The sequence below is a fragment of the Ambystoma mexicanum genome, chromosome 4p, assembly GCF_040938575.1.
Source record: "Ambystoma mexicanum isolate Mex_15411 chromosome 4p, UKY_AmexF1_1, whole genome shotgun sequence".
In the NCBI taxonomy this organism is placed as follows: Eukaryota; Metazoa; Chordata; class Amphibia; order Caudata; family Ambystomatidae; genus Ambystoma; species Ambystoma mexicanum.
Genome location: NC_090927.1, coordinates 510,157,509 through 510,170,917, shown reverse-complemented (window position 1 = coordinate 510,170,917; position 13,409 = coordinate 510,157,509). Strand labels below are relative to the sequence as shown.

General features: G+C 45.3%; 1 protein-coding gene across 1 annotated transcript in view; it reads right to left on the bottom strand.

The window, feature by feature from the left end:
* LOC138453321 (ribonuclease H1-like) overlaps positions 1 to 13,409 on the bottom strand; it is a 971,047-nt gene that overhangs the window by 535,722 nt on the left and 421,916 nt on the right. The window lies entirely within an intron of this gene.

The window sequence follows — 13,409 nt, the reverse complement described above, 5'->3', positions numbered from 1 at the left end:
AAATAGGTGATCAGGTGTATAAATATAATTTTGTAAAGAGTAAACATGAAAATTTAAAATTTCTCGCAGCATGGCAAGGGCCATTTGAGATTGGAGATAAAATATCTCCTGTGGTGTATAAAATATTGAGGACAGAGGGTGAGATGGTGACAGAGCAATTTGTCCATGTCAACCAAATTAAGCCCTGCCACCCAAAACATGAGATCAAGAGACTGGAGCAGGTGGAGTCGGCTTAAACGTACTGAGTGCCTGCAAAAGAAAACTGACAGTAAAGAATAATAACACAAGCATAGTATGTTTATATGTCGGCGGATACATTTAAGAACTGTCGGTTATTTCATATTGCATGAGGGCAAGTACAAGGTGGGGTATATTTCACTCTATGAATAATCAGAAACATGGTTTAGTGAGTAAGTGAAAGCAATCAGAAAAGGCCAGATTATAGCCTGTAAAAAAAGAAAAGTTTTTTTTTTAAAAAGAAAAAAATGGTGTTATGCCTTCATAGAAGGCGCTGAATCAGATTAACCTGTTCTAGTACAGTGTGGTAAAATTCTTCTGCATGAAGAATTAATATGATGTATGATAATTGAGGGTATACAATTTTGCTTGTTTCTCTATGATATATGTTTAATTGCAGGTGTTCAAAAGTGGCAAGTTCTGGAAGATATGATGTTTGGGCTGCAATTTATTTTAACCAAGTAGGGAAAAAGGGATAGACAATTGTTCTATGCTATGTACTTAATCTGTTTTTTTTTCTATTCAATTTAGATGTCATTAACATATTGTCCTGGCAGGGCAGTCCCGGAGATGATGGGAGTGCACGGGAGGGACCCCAGGAAAGCCTCCGCACCGAAGTATGGAGGTGAAGATAAACAGGCCAGGATGCCAAAAGAGATGACTGCTGTGGAGAAAAGTCTGAGAGCCAAGCTGGAGAGATTCAGATGGGAAGGATGCTGTGATGGAAGTCTGGTGACCAGGACATCTCAGAGGTGTGGTCCTGATGATTGTGGATGCTGGCAATGGAACAGTGTTCAATTGATTTTAATTTCACAGTTACTGCTGTTGGAGCATAGTTCTGTGTTGTGATTTACCAATGGAAACTTGAACTGGGAACAGTGGAAAATGTTTATTTTAATTAATTTTGTTATTTAATTTAATTATTTTATTCAATTGTTTTGTTTTATTATTTTATTGTTGTGCATACACATTGATGAGAAATGTTTACTCCATAAACTACATAGACTATAATTCAAAAATATTACAGAGTGCGAACAGGTATGGAAACATGGAGATGTGCGCTTCAGTCGGAAGTATGCACGTATGTTATTCCATCACATACGTGCATACTTATGAACATGCATGTGAGGACTGATGTGCCCAATTTGGGTTCTGCGTCATTTCTGTTTAAGAGTTAAACAGGTATTTATTATAAAATGCTTATATGTTCATTTTATTAAGATGTTATTGTTTCAACTTATTCATCTAGCGCCAATGGAGAATGAGAGATATCTTGTGACACATACCTTTTAAATATTGATATGTGTTTCCTCCAATTATGACTTTGCTAGCAGCCATATTTGTCGGAAAAAGGGGGGCATATGTAGGGATATTTGGGTGCTAATTCATGCAAATAACAGCATATGTATACAGATTCTAAGGGAAGCAAAATGGGTGTTTTATTGGCAGTGTTAAAAGCAGCCGTTTCGTAATGGGTGCAAATGGCAGCTTTTCTCAGATGCAGCCAGTAAAATGGATGTTCATTTTTAGAAACACTAAATGAAACAGGCAGTCATTTTAAAGTGGGTGCAAATTAGGGGTACAGTTCAGCATGGTAATGGGATTAGCCTGGAGGAAGAGAAGAGTTGGGACATTACATGGAACAGGTGAAATGTCACATTAGGGTTACATTAAAAAAAGACAGGGTTTCATTGTGCATATTTACAAATTAAGTATTTCTATCTGTGACAAATTGCATTGTGGAAATAACCTATATAACAGAATATACTAACCAAAAGCCCATTAACCAACTAATTGTCCCAAATTAACATTGTAATGCAGTTGGTAAACAGCTGAAAATTAATTCGGTTTTAGTGCTCTTCCATGTAAGAAGAGGAAATATGCACAGTAGGAAACTAGAAGGGTAACCGTTTCTTGCATATTTGAAGCTCCCATTGTTCTCGTAGGAAGTATATAGTTATATGCAGGCCCTTGTAATGTGATTGGTAGAAGTCTGAGGGTGTTAGACCACGTCAGGGAAGGCTGAGTTAATGTATGATGGACAGCAAGAGGAAATTTAAGCAGCTGAGCTGGGGGTGTAGTCGGAGCTTCCTGAGATTCGATTACTACCAGTGCCTCCCTGGGATTCTGGACTCTGGGGGCTGCAGCTTGAGGACAGGGCAGAGGGAGTGCCAACCTGGCTTCGGAGTGACTGGAATTCCAAGGGCTGTGTGAGGTCGTGCAGATAAGCTCCGGCAGCAAGAGACGCAGGCGGAACATAGAAGCAGACTTCCAAATAATTGTAAGTCAAGTTAATTGAGGAGTACGTGGGATCGGGGACATGTGATCAATTAGCTTAGGGTGCTAGGATATAAAACGAAATGCTTTATTTCTGTTGCTTTCTGTCTGCACTGGTTTAAAAGAAAATAAAATGCACATGTTTGCAGACTCTTCCATGTTGCCCCGTGTTTGTTTTCCTCTCTTTTTTCATCTTTCAGAGGGTCAAAGTTGTGCTTGCTATTGGTAAGACTACATGTAACTGTAATATTATGAGTTGTAACCTTTTCCCCTGGACTATGTACAATAAGAACAAATATAACAAAAGCAAAGCTGGTGCATTTTCTGGTTTCATTTCATGCCTCTAACGGTTACTGTTTCAAGAGGAAGGAGTGGTTGGGAGGTTTTGATGTTTACACCGCAGTGGTAAAACATTTACCACTTTTGTTACCGCCAAAGGTAAATTTAGGAAACAAGGAAGAAAATACATGTGCAAGATAGAAGGTTGTGTGTGTGCGTGAATGGGTTTTCTCTGCATGCTGAAGAGAAAGAGGTGCCCTCCAAGGCACATAGGTTACTGATGGAAATAAATCAGTAACGTGAGCTACATGCAATAAGTGGCATTCTGTATAATCTTACTGAAAGTGTGCCAGGTCCAAAGGTTCTTTATCGTCAGCCAAAAGTGGGTCATCATTATAAAGAGGGAAGGTTTGTTAGGGCTGTATGATGGAAGGTATGCTCACCACTAAAATTACCACTATACTACTAAAAATTACCACCAAAGTAAACTAACACTAAATTCCCACCAGAATAAGATAGTTCTGAACTATTACTAAAATAGGGTAACACTGAACTACCACCAATGGTAAGGCCAATTTACCACCAAAATACCACAATACTAAAATACTGCCAAATCAGGAATTAGCCTCAAAGACAAAATCTTCTACAGGGTACCACATCCACGGATTGGGTGTTTGGAATGGTGTTAGGCTCAGACAAGCTAGTTTTAGAAAACGACCTCACCTGGCAAGGTAGCCTCAGCGTGTAGAATTAGCAACATTAGGCGGGCCAGGCACTGCCTGAGCTGTGTGAGACAGTCATAGTAGAAACACTGACTTGCTGTAAATGCATCTGAAACTGTGCTGAATGTTGCAAAGTTTACTCCTCAAGGTATGAGACATTCATAGATTTCTTGTATGCCCCATTATGAGAAGATGGGATACATTACTCACCGTAATCGTATTTCTGATGCTTGTATCTGCTTAGATTCACATGCTGTGCATAGGCCGACATCTAGTGGAAGCTGCGGAGTATTACAGTTTGTTTTTCGAAACTCGAAAATGGGCGTCTACACAGGCGTGCCAGTAATACTATCCCTAGTGTGACGTCCACTGTACCCAAGATCCCTCACGCGTCTAGGATCCTCAGATTGTATTTTTTCTGACATGAGGAAGCATGAGGAGTAGCGTGAGTACAGATAATCCAAGCAGATAGACAGAAAGGTAAGACTACAAGCAATCATGCGCCTTCTCTCGGAGGGGAGGAAGGGTGGGTCGCATGTGAATCTAAGCAGATACAAGCATCAGAAATACGATTACGGTGAGTAATGTATCCCTTCTGAGGCTTGTGGAATCTGCTTAGATCACATGCTGTGCATAGATTAGCGAGCAGTACCAGAAGGAGGTGGGATGTGCGAAGGGTCATGAGCAAACAGGTGTCTTAGAACCGCTTGTCCCACTTGTGTATCTGTCTTGGAATGAGTGTCAATGCAGTAATGCTGAGTAAAAGTGTTAATAGAGCTCCAAGTAGCTGCTTTGCAAATGGTGTCGAGGGGAACATTTGCAATGAAAGCCAGAGTGGCCCCAATGCCTCTAGTAGAGTGGGCCCTTGGCGTAAAAGGCAGAGTTGTTTCAGAAAGAGAGTAACACAGCTGTATACAGTTGATAATCCACTTCGAGATAGCGCCTTTAGAGACGCGATCTCCCTCTCTGCCTGTAGCTACGGAGACAAACAGTTGATCTGTTTTCCTTAGCGGTCTGGTCTTATTTACATAGTAGAGGACCGCCCTACGCACATCTAGGGTGTGTAGTTTCACCTCAGCCGAGCTCTGCGGGTTCTGGAAGAAAGCCGGAAGCTCGATGGACTGGTTTACATGGAACTTTGATATAAATTTAGGTGAGAACCTAGGGTGTGTGCGTAAAACCAGTTTGTCTTTATGGATAGTAAAGAAAGGATCCTGCACTGACAGAGCCTGAATTTCACCGACTCTTCTTATAGAGGTAATGGCTACTAAGAAGGCCGTTTTATAAGTCAGGTGTTTGAGACAACTTTTATGCAAGGGTTCGAAAGGGGGGCCCATGAGCTTAGCTAGCACCACATTAAGGTCCCATCCTGGCGGTGGGTTCGAAATAGGAGGGTGAAGTCTCTTTACTCCTTCCATGAAGGCTTTAACTACTGGTACTTTCCACCACGACACCTTGTTATGGGATGTGGTGTAAGCCGAGAGGGCTGCCAGGTGTACTTTCAGAGAGTTAAAAACCAATCCTGCATCCAGCAGGTGGAGCATGTATGTCACAACGTTGGAAGGAGTGCAATCAACAGGGTTGATTTGTTTATTCTGGCACCAAATAACGAATCTCTTCCACTTGTCAAAGTAACAGTGCCTTGTGTTTGGTTTCCTGGATTCTTTTGGGATGTCCATACACCTCTGTGGTAAATTGAGATGTCCAAACTCTACGACTTCAGGAGCCATGCTGCCAGGTTCATTGAGTTGGGTTGCTGGTGCACTGTTTGACCTTGTTGCTGGGACAGTAGGTTGTACCAGGTTGGAAGTTTGATATGCTCGCACACCGCCATCCTGTGTAGGTGTGGAAACCATGGTTGTCTCGCCCACATGGGAGCAACTAGGATGAGCGTCATTGATTCCTTGTTCATCTTGTACACCACCTTCCTGATGAGGAGTTGGTGGAAAAGCGTACGCAAACATCCCTGACCAGTTCATCCACAGGGCGTTCCCTTGGGAGTCTGGCTGGGGGAACCTGGATGCAAATCCTGGGCATTGTTTGTTTTCGCTTGTGGCGAATAAGTCTATAGTGGGGAAACCCCACTGACAGAAGAGATCTTTTACGATCTCTCTGTGAAGGACCCATTCGTGTTCTTCTGGGAGGGAGTCTCTGCTTAGAGCATCCGCTAGGGAATTGAGCTCCCCTGGAACGTGTTGCGATGACAGGAAGATGTTCCGTCTGAGTGCCCATATGCATATTTTCTGGGCAAGCTTGGACAGATTTGGCGAACGAGTCCCTCCTTGCTTGTTCAGATAGAACATGGCTGTCGTGCTGTCCGTCTGGATCTGCACCGACAAGTTTAGTAGATGGGGCTCGAACGCCCGAAGCGCTCGGAATACTGCCAGAAGCTCTAGCAGGTTACTGTGGTTCTTGGCTACTGAGTGAGACCAGAGACCCTGAGCTGTGTGGTGGAGATGGTGAGCTCCCCACCCAGTCAGGCATGCATCTGTAGTCACCACTGCCTGTACTTCGGGATCGTAAAAGGGTTTTCCCCTTGCGAGATTCTCTCTTGTCCACCAGTGTAGGTTTAGTACAAGTGTTGGCGAAACGACCACTAGATCGTCCCACTGACCACTTGCCTGAGACCACTGTTTCGCCAACCATTCCTGCATGGGACGCATGCGCAGTCGTGCGTGGGGGACCAGGTAAATTCATGACGCCATCATGCCCAGTAACCGCATTGCTTTGCTTACCGTTATTTGTTGACCGAACTGATAATGTGGTATTTGCAGTAGTATATTCCGAATTCTCTCTTCCGAAGGGAAGGTCAACCCTCTCTGAGTATCTAGGATTGCTCCTAGGAACTGTTTTGAGGTGCTTGGCACCAGGCTTGACTTCTTCTCGTTGATTGAGAAGCCTAATTCGTGGAGGAGGTCGATAGTCCTTTGAATGTTTGTCCTGCAAATTCCTGGGGTTTCCCCCGTTATGAGCCAGTCGTCCAGATAAGGGTACACTGGGATTGCCTCCCTGCGTAGGTGTGCAGCTGCCACCGCCAGTACCTTGGTGAAAACCCTTGGTGCTGAAGCTATCCCGAAGGGCAGTACCTTGAATTGGTAGTGGCGACTGTCCACCTTGAAGCGCAAGTACTTTCTGTGCCCGGGAGCATGGAAATATGGAAATATGAAAATAAGCATCTTTCATATCCAAGGTTGCCATGTAATCCCCCTTTTTTAGGAGGGGGATTACCTCTTGTAGCGTGGTCATACGGAATTTTTGGGGCTTGACATACTTGTTGGCAGGCCGTAAGTCCAATACTGGGCGCATTGTCAAATCTTTCTTTGGCACAAGGAAGTAAGTTGAATAGATACCCTTGTTTAACTGGTGTCCTGGGACGAGTTCTATCGCATCCTTTTCTAGCAGAATGGCGATCTCCTCGAGAAGGATCTTCTGATGTTCTAAGGAGTGTACTCTTTGTCGTGGAGGATGGTTCCGGGGACGCTGCAGTAATTCTATACAATATCCTGTGGACACTGTTGACAGCACCCATCTGTCTGAGGTGATCCCTTCCCAAGCCTGGGTGAAGGTGGAAATGCGTCCCCCTACTGGGGTTGCGTGAGAAGGGACCCTGAACTGAGCGTCACTGCTTTGGTGGAGGCGTGCCACCTCCCTTGTTGGGGCTGCCTCTGCCTCTCCCACGACCTCTTTTGTTACCCCTGCCGAAACTTTGGGTAGACTGCTGGCTGTTGTTCCACTGTGTACCCTGTCCCTGGGCATAGTTGCCTGTTTGTGAATTTTGGCCGCGTGGGCGACGAAAATTACTGTTCCCCCTCTGGTTAGGGGGTTTGTTGGTTAGTTGGCCAAGGGATTTCAGTGTTTCGTATTCGTCTTTGGCGTTTTTAAGTGCGTCTTCGACCGCTTTCCCAAACAATAGATCGGGTTCCACCGGCTTGTCTATTAATGAAGCCTGAGTTTCTGTTTTGAACCCCGACTGCCGTAGCCACGCATGTCTTTTGATAACAGTACCTTCTGCTATCAATCTTCCTGCGTTGTCCGCGGCGTCGAAAGTTGCTTTTAATATGCAACCAGACACGGCTCTCCCTTCTGCCGAGATCCGAGCCAACTGGCCCTTTAACGGTTCAGGAGCAGATGCTATGAGTGCCGCGACCTCTTCCCATTGATGGCAGTTGTAACTGGCCAACAGGGTGGTGGAGTTAGCAATTCTTGCTTGGTAGGCGGACGTTGAGGCTACCTTTCTGCCAAACCCGTACAGTTTCTTGCTCTCCTTGTCGGGAGGAGCTTCTGACGACAATAAGGGTGTTCCAGCCCTCTTCCGAGTGTTGGTAACAACTAGGGAGTCTGGTTTAAGATGTCCTCTTATATAGAGAGGGTCAGACTGGGCTGCCCGGAAAAGTTTTTCGACCCTGGGGTTGACTGCTCTGGTGAGGTTTGGGTTCACCAGGGACGGGTCTATTCTACGTTGGATTGATTTAAGGATAGGGATGGTCTGAGCGACCGGCCTCCTCTCTCCCACCAACTCTTCTGCGAAGTCCCTTTCCTCCTGTACACCGTGGGTGTCGATGTGAAAATGTTCTGCTGCGCGAGCGAGAACCTCATTAAGGAGGGGCTGGTTATCGACTGGCGAGTCGGTAACTGGGGCTTCGCTCTCTACTGGGGAATCTACTCTGTAAATTTCCTGCTCATCGTGTCCCTCCTCCTGGTCCTCATCATCCGCATAGTATCCAGTCCCGGTCTGTTCCTCCATAATTTCAAACTCCTGGTCCCCCTCAGGGAAAGGCTGTCCTTGGTACCTGGGGTGTGGAGTAGAGTATGGAGTAGAGTAAGGCTGTACCTCGAAGGGTTCAGGTCTTTCGAACCGGGCCTTTTTACTTAGGGGGATAGGATCAGTGGAACCTGAGGGTGTGGCCCCCTGAGGGTCATACGAGAGGAAATGCTCTGGATTTTTGTCGTAAAAATCAGCCAAGGAAGACATCCTTGACATGACCCTGTCTATGTCTTCACTGGACCATTGTTTGGAACAGGGGATGACCTTAGTAGGCAATTTAGGGGACTTATCAAGGGTAACCTTGCTGGATGTTGATCCTTCAGTAGACTTGTATTTGTCTGTCTGCTTAGGGGGTAAGGATGGTCTTACAGTGGAAGAATGTGCTTTCCGCTGTTTTCCTCCCTCCCCGTGCGTGGAAAAATGTTTTCCCTGTCCCTTGGAGGCCCAGGAGACTTTCGACGCCTGGCGTCGAGGATCGGGCGAGGTATTTGTGTCTTTCGACCGTGGGGCCTCGCTGGTGTTAACTGCCTGGGGGTGGAAGTCGTCTTCGTCTTCCGACGATCGAACTTCCGTTAGGCTAGGGAGCGAGGCACTCTTGGCAAGAGTGGATGATTGCCTTGCGTCATGAGGCGATCTCGATCGAGAGCGCCCAGAGGACACTGAGTCGGACCGTTCTATCTGTGCCTCTTTCCGAGAAGTCAACGTCGTCGAGGTTCGGTTGGACTTAGTGTGCTTAGTGTGTGTAGGGTGTGTAGCGCTTGCGTCGCCGGGGGTCTTCCCCATAGCCGCCCTGCCGGACGACCTTCCGAGGTCGGGGACCTGCGCTCGGCTGTCTTTCGACGCCGTAATGCCCTCGCCGTCCGAAAGTACGGCGTCGCTGCCATCGCTGAAGGCGCCCTCCGCTGCCATGGCCGCCTGCCTGGCGTGGTGGGCCCAACGCTTTGTCGAACGGTCCTTAAGTGTCTAAGGTTTAAACCTACTACACGCTCTGCAGTTCGCTTCGGGGTGGTCCCTCGGCAAGCAGAGATTGCACGTGGCGTGCCTGTCGACCCAATGGTATTTGCGGTTGCACTTGGGGCAGAATTGGAAAGGGGTACCCTCCATACGCACCTTAAGGCAGCGGGCTGGTAAGTGTAGGAAATATATAAGGTGTACCTATATATATATATACCAAGAGTGAAGAGTATGTACCACCCCCCACTCTCCCTACTTGCAGGGCCGAGGCCAGCGGCCTTCCAGGCCCGGGCCGAGGCCAGCGGCCTTCCTAGGCCCAGATCCGTCGTGCAGCAGCCGACGGTCGATGTCTTCTCCAGCCGTCGTCGAGGGTCGACGTTGGGGTGGGGAAGGATGTGAATAAAGAATAATAAATTTCAATTATTAGCAAAAGTATGGCTAAGGCCAGGGGACTCCGCAAGATGCTTCCGACCAGTATGGCGGAAAAAAAACAATCTGAGGATCCTAGACGCGTGAGGGATCTTGGGTACAGTGGACGTCACACTAGGGATAGTATTACTGGCACGCCTGTGTCGACGCCCATTTTCGAGTTTCGAAAAACAAACTGTAATACTCCGCAGCTTCCACTAGATGTCGGCCTATGCACAGCATGTGATCTAAGCAGATTCCACAAGCCTCAGAAATATATATAGATTTAGTTTTATTGGTTAAACACAAAAAAAAAATCAACCTTTAACATATGTACTTTACAATTTCTTTAGCCCACTTGAGCCTCTTTAAATGTCCTCCTGAGTGCTCTGTCCCCTGCTAGACTGGAACGCCGTTCTCCAAAAGCAATGGAAAAATCTGTTCCACTAACTTTAAGGTGTCCAATGTCTGGCCAAGTTCATGTACCGTCATTAGGCGTTCCATCATTCCTCCTCAGTGGCATTATGATCTGTTTTCTTAAGTATTGCACTTCCCTTGACGGCACTAGGTTTAATCTACAGTGCAACAATAGATTCCTGTAGTGGGATGATGGAAATCTTTTAAGGTACGGGGGTGGGTGATTTAATTTTTTCCTTTCCCAAACAATGTTGTGGCAGTAAATATTTTGTCCTTCTGCAGGTGCGTTTCGACCCAGTACTTCTCCCGTAAAAGTTTCAATGTCTCTATTGAGATGTTGTTCTGTGTTAATAAGTCATTACATTTTTGTTTTCATACACAAATTTCACGTCCTTGTTGTTCCTTGAGTTTACCAACATCTCAAAGGAAATTGGGGGGGGAGGAATCATCCAAAAGGCATTTACGATAGAATGAGATGGTTTTCAATAACACTATCGAGATCATAGATTGCAGTCTCAATTCATGTATAATTGTTTCCACTTTTAGACAATTTGGAAGTCTAAGGATTTTCTGCCAGAAATGGGCCTCGAATTTCCCCCATTCTGTCCAGGGTAGGTTTATACAGGTCTCAGCTCAATAGGTCAGGATCGGTACGCCCTTTTGCTTGTAAAAGGAGATAATCAGTATCATGGAGTAGGTGCCGTATCTCTGATGTAAAGATCTCCCCTGGTTTGTTAATTTTTCTAGTCGTTCCTTGAGGAAGTTTATTTGTGCCTACTCGATGTTTTTATTCATTTTGACCCCCAGGTATGTTATAGTATCCACTATTTTCAACTCGTTTTTCGATTCTCCAACTGAAGGCGGGCTTTTTCTTCGTGGCGCCAAGGGCAAATTGTATTACCAGGATCATCGACTTATCTACATTGATTTTCATTCTATTTTGATCGAGATAAGCCTTGAATTCCACTATTTGACGTTGCAGCCCTGTTGCCGTTTGGACGATAAAGACGACATCTGCGTAGAGAATACAGGGGAGTTCAGTCCCTTCGAGCTTCACTGGAAATGCTCGGATTTTATCCTGTGAAGCTTTTATATCCGCCAATACAAAGCAAATAGAAAAGGAGCTAACGCACAACCATGCTTGATGCCCTTAAACGTCAGGATTTTCTCAGTTGTGTCCCCTCCCTTTGAGACCATTTCAATTGTTGTGTTAGAATGAAGCTCTTTTAATGCTTCCAGGTCGTCTTCGGGGCAGTGCCATTTTTGCAATTTGGACCATAGGTGTTCTCTACTGACTGCATCAAAGGCCTGTTCAAGGTCTATGAATCCTAGGTAGATGTTCCCTTTTGATTCAATTGCTCGTAGTTTCAACAGGTTTAATAGAAACAGATTCAGCTAAGTGCCTACCCTGGTCATAAAAGCCGTCTGGCATTTGTCCAGGATTTCGGCCTCGATTGCCCAGTTTTTAAGGTCTCAGCAGAATCGAGGAGAAGATCTTTCCTATTGAGTCCAAAAGGGCAATAGGCCTATAGTTCCGAGGATTAGTACAGTCTCCTTTCTTGAAGATCGGAACTATCAGGGCTTCCTTCCTGGATTGCGGGATCGATCTAGTTTTTAGAATCTGCTGGAATAGAGTCAAGATGAAGTCCGTCCATGCTTCCCAGTTTTCTTTAAGCATATGGTTAGAAATGCCATTGGGGCCGGCCACTATAGAAGAGCTCAGCTGTTTGATTTGATATAATAGGTCTACCCTGTCAAACTCAATAGACCAGGGTGATGATTTAGCCTTTTCTGTGGAGGATTTAATGGTCTCTTCTGCTTTAAATAAGGCAGTGTAGTGCTTCACCCAATCTTCCTTCGAGACTTGGTTTGTAGTTAAGGCTAGTTGGAAGTCTTTGCCCTTATTTATAATTTCCCAAAGGGATCTTGTATTGCTGGTGCTAATCGCGGCTAGCATATGTTCTGCCTCTGCCTGTGCTCGCCAAATCTTCGAGGATTTAAGCCAGTTCTTATACCGTTGTTTACATTGCTTAGCTCTTGCCTCGCTATCAGGTGAGTTTTTCTTAAGGATTCTTCGTAGATCGGCACGATACTCCCTTCTCCTTTTGATGAGGTCCATATTGTAGACATGTTTTCTTGTAATTGCTGTGATATTATTCGTGTCTCTCTTGAGTTTGAATTCCTTCAATAGCCATCTCTAGTCCAACATGTTTTTAGACCTTTTGAGGTTATCGTCTAGCTGAGCCGCCAATTTAGGTATGGCAGAAGCTTTAATCCTGAGTCTATTCCTGCCCCATGTTAATTCTATTGGGCGTGCGTTTTGTCGATATGCCTCTTTGGATTTCCATTGAAGTTCCACTTCCAATAGTGCATGATCACTGGTCAGCTGCTTTTTTAACGGTAAATGATTCGATCCACTTAAGTGTTTTACCTGCCACAAAGCAGTAGTCCAAACAGGCATTACTTCGATTACAAAACCAGGTGTCCACACCCGGAATGTCACCCTGAGTCTGCCCATTTAGCATTAACATCTCTCTCATGTTCATTTCTGTGATGCATCTATTTTCCCAGGGTTCCAGATGACCTCTGGGCTTCGGTTTGCCTTTTTTGTCCAGGAGCTTCAGGCTCAGATCGCAGCAAATTAGGATCAACTGGTTCCGGTCTTCGAGCATGGATTCATCAATACATTTCATAATGTCTCAAAAGTATTTTTCAGCTTCGCAGTCTTGACTGCTCCGATATGTGTTCATTAAGAGGAGTCTGATCTCCTGGTTCCTTCTTTTTTTTTACCAATTTCAGCACCTGAACGTATGGATTGGGTATTTGATGGTCCCGAACCTGCAAGTCTCTGTCCTCTTTAATTAAGGTCAACAGGCCAGCATGAGGCCTTCCCAAGGGCCCTTTCAATGCGGGGTTGATGAAAGTTTGATATCCCTCGCATAGCGTTCTCAGCCAAGACTCCTGCAGGCAAACGATTTTAAACCCGCTCAGAGAAGATATGTAATGCAAGTTGAAACCACTGGAACATTGTATACTGATGCCATCATAAGATGTATGGACCATCCACTTCCATAGAAGACCTGTGTTAAGTGACAGTATAAAAACCATGGAAATTCAGGAAGGCGATTGATGCACTGAATACAGTTTGATCATTGGTTTTGGGTTTTGTGTCCCGTTAGGTGTATTTTTTACATGCTGCTTAGCTTACTGCCATTAAAGACGCTTACCAACACACCAGAAGAGTGGATTATCGAGTCTGTGGTGACATTTGTCACGACAGATGGCAACATCAAACAACCATTGCCGGATCTCTAAATGATAAAGAATACAACTTCTTGAATGCACTGCCA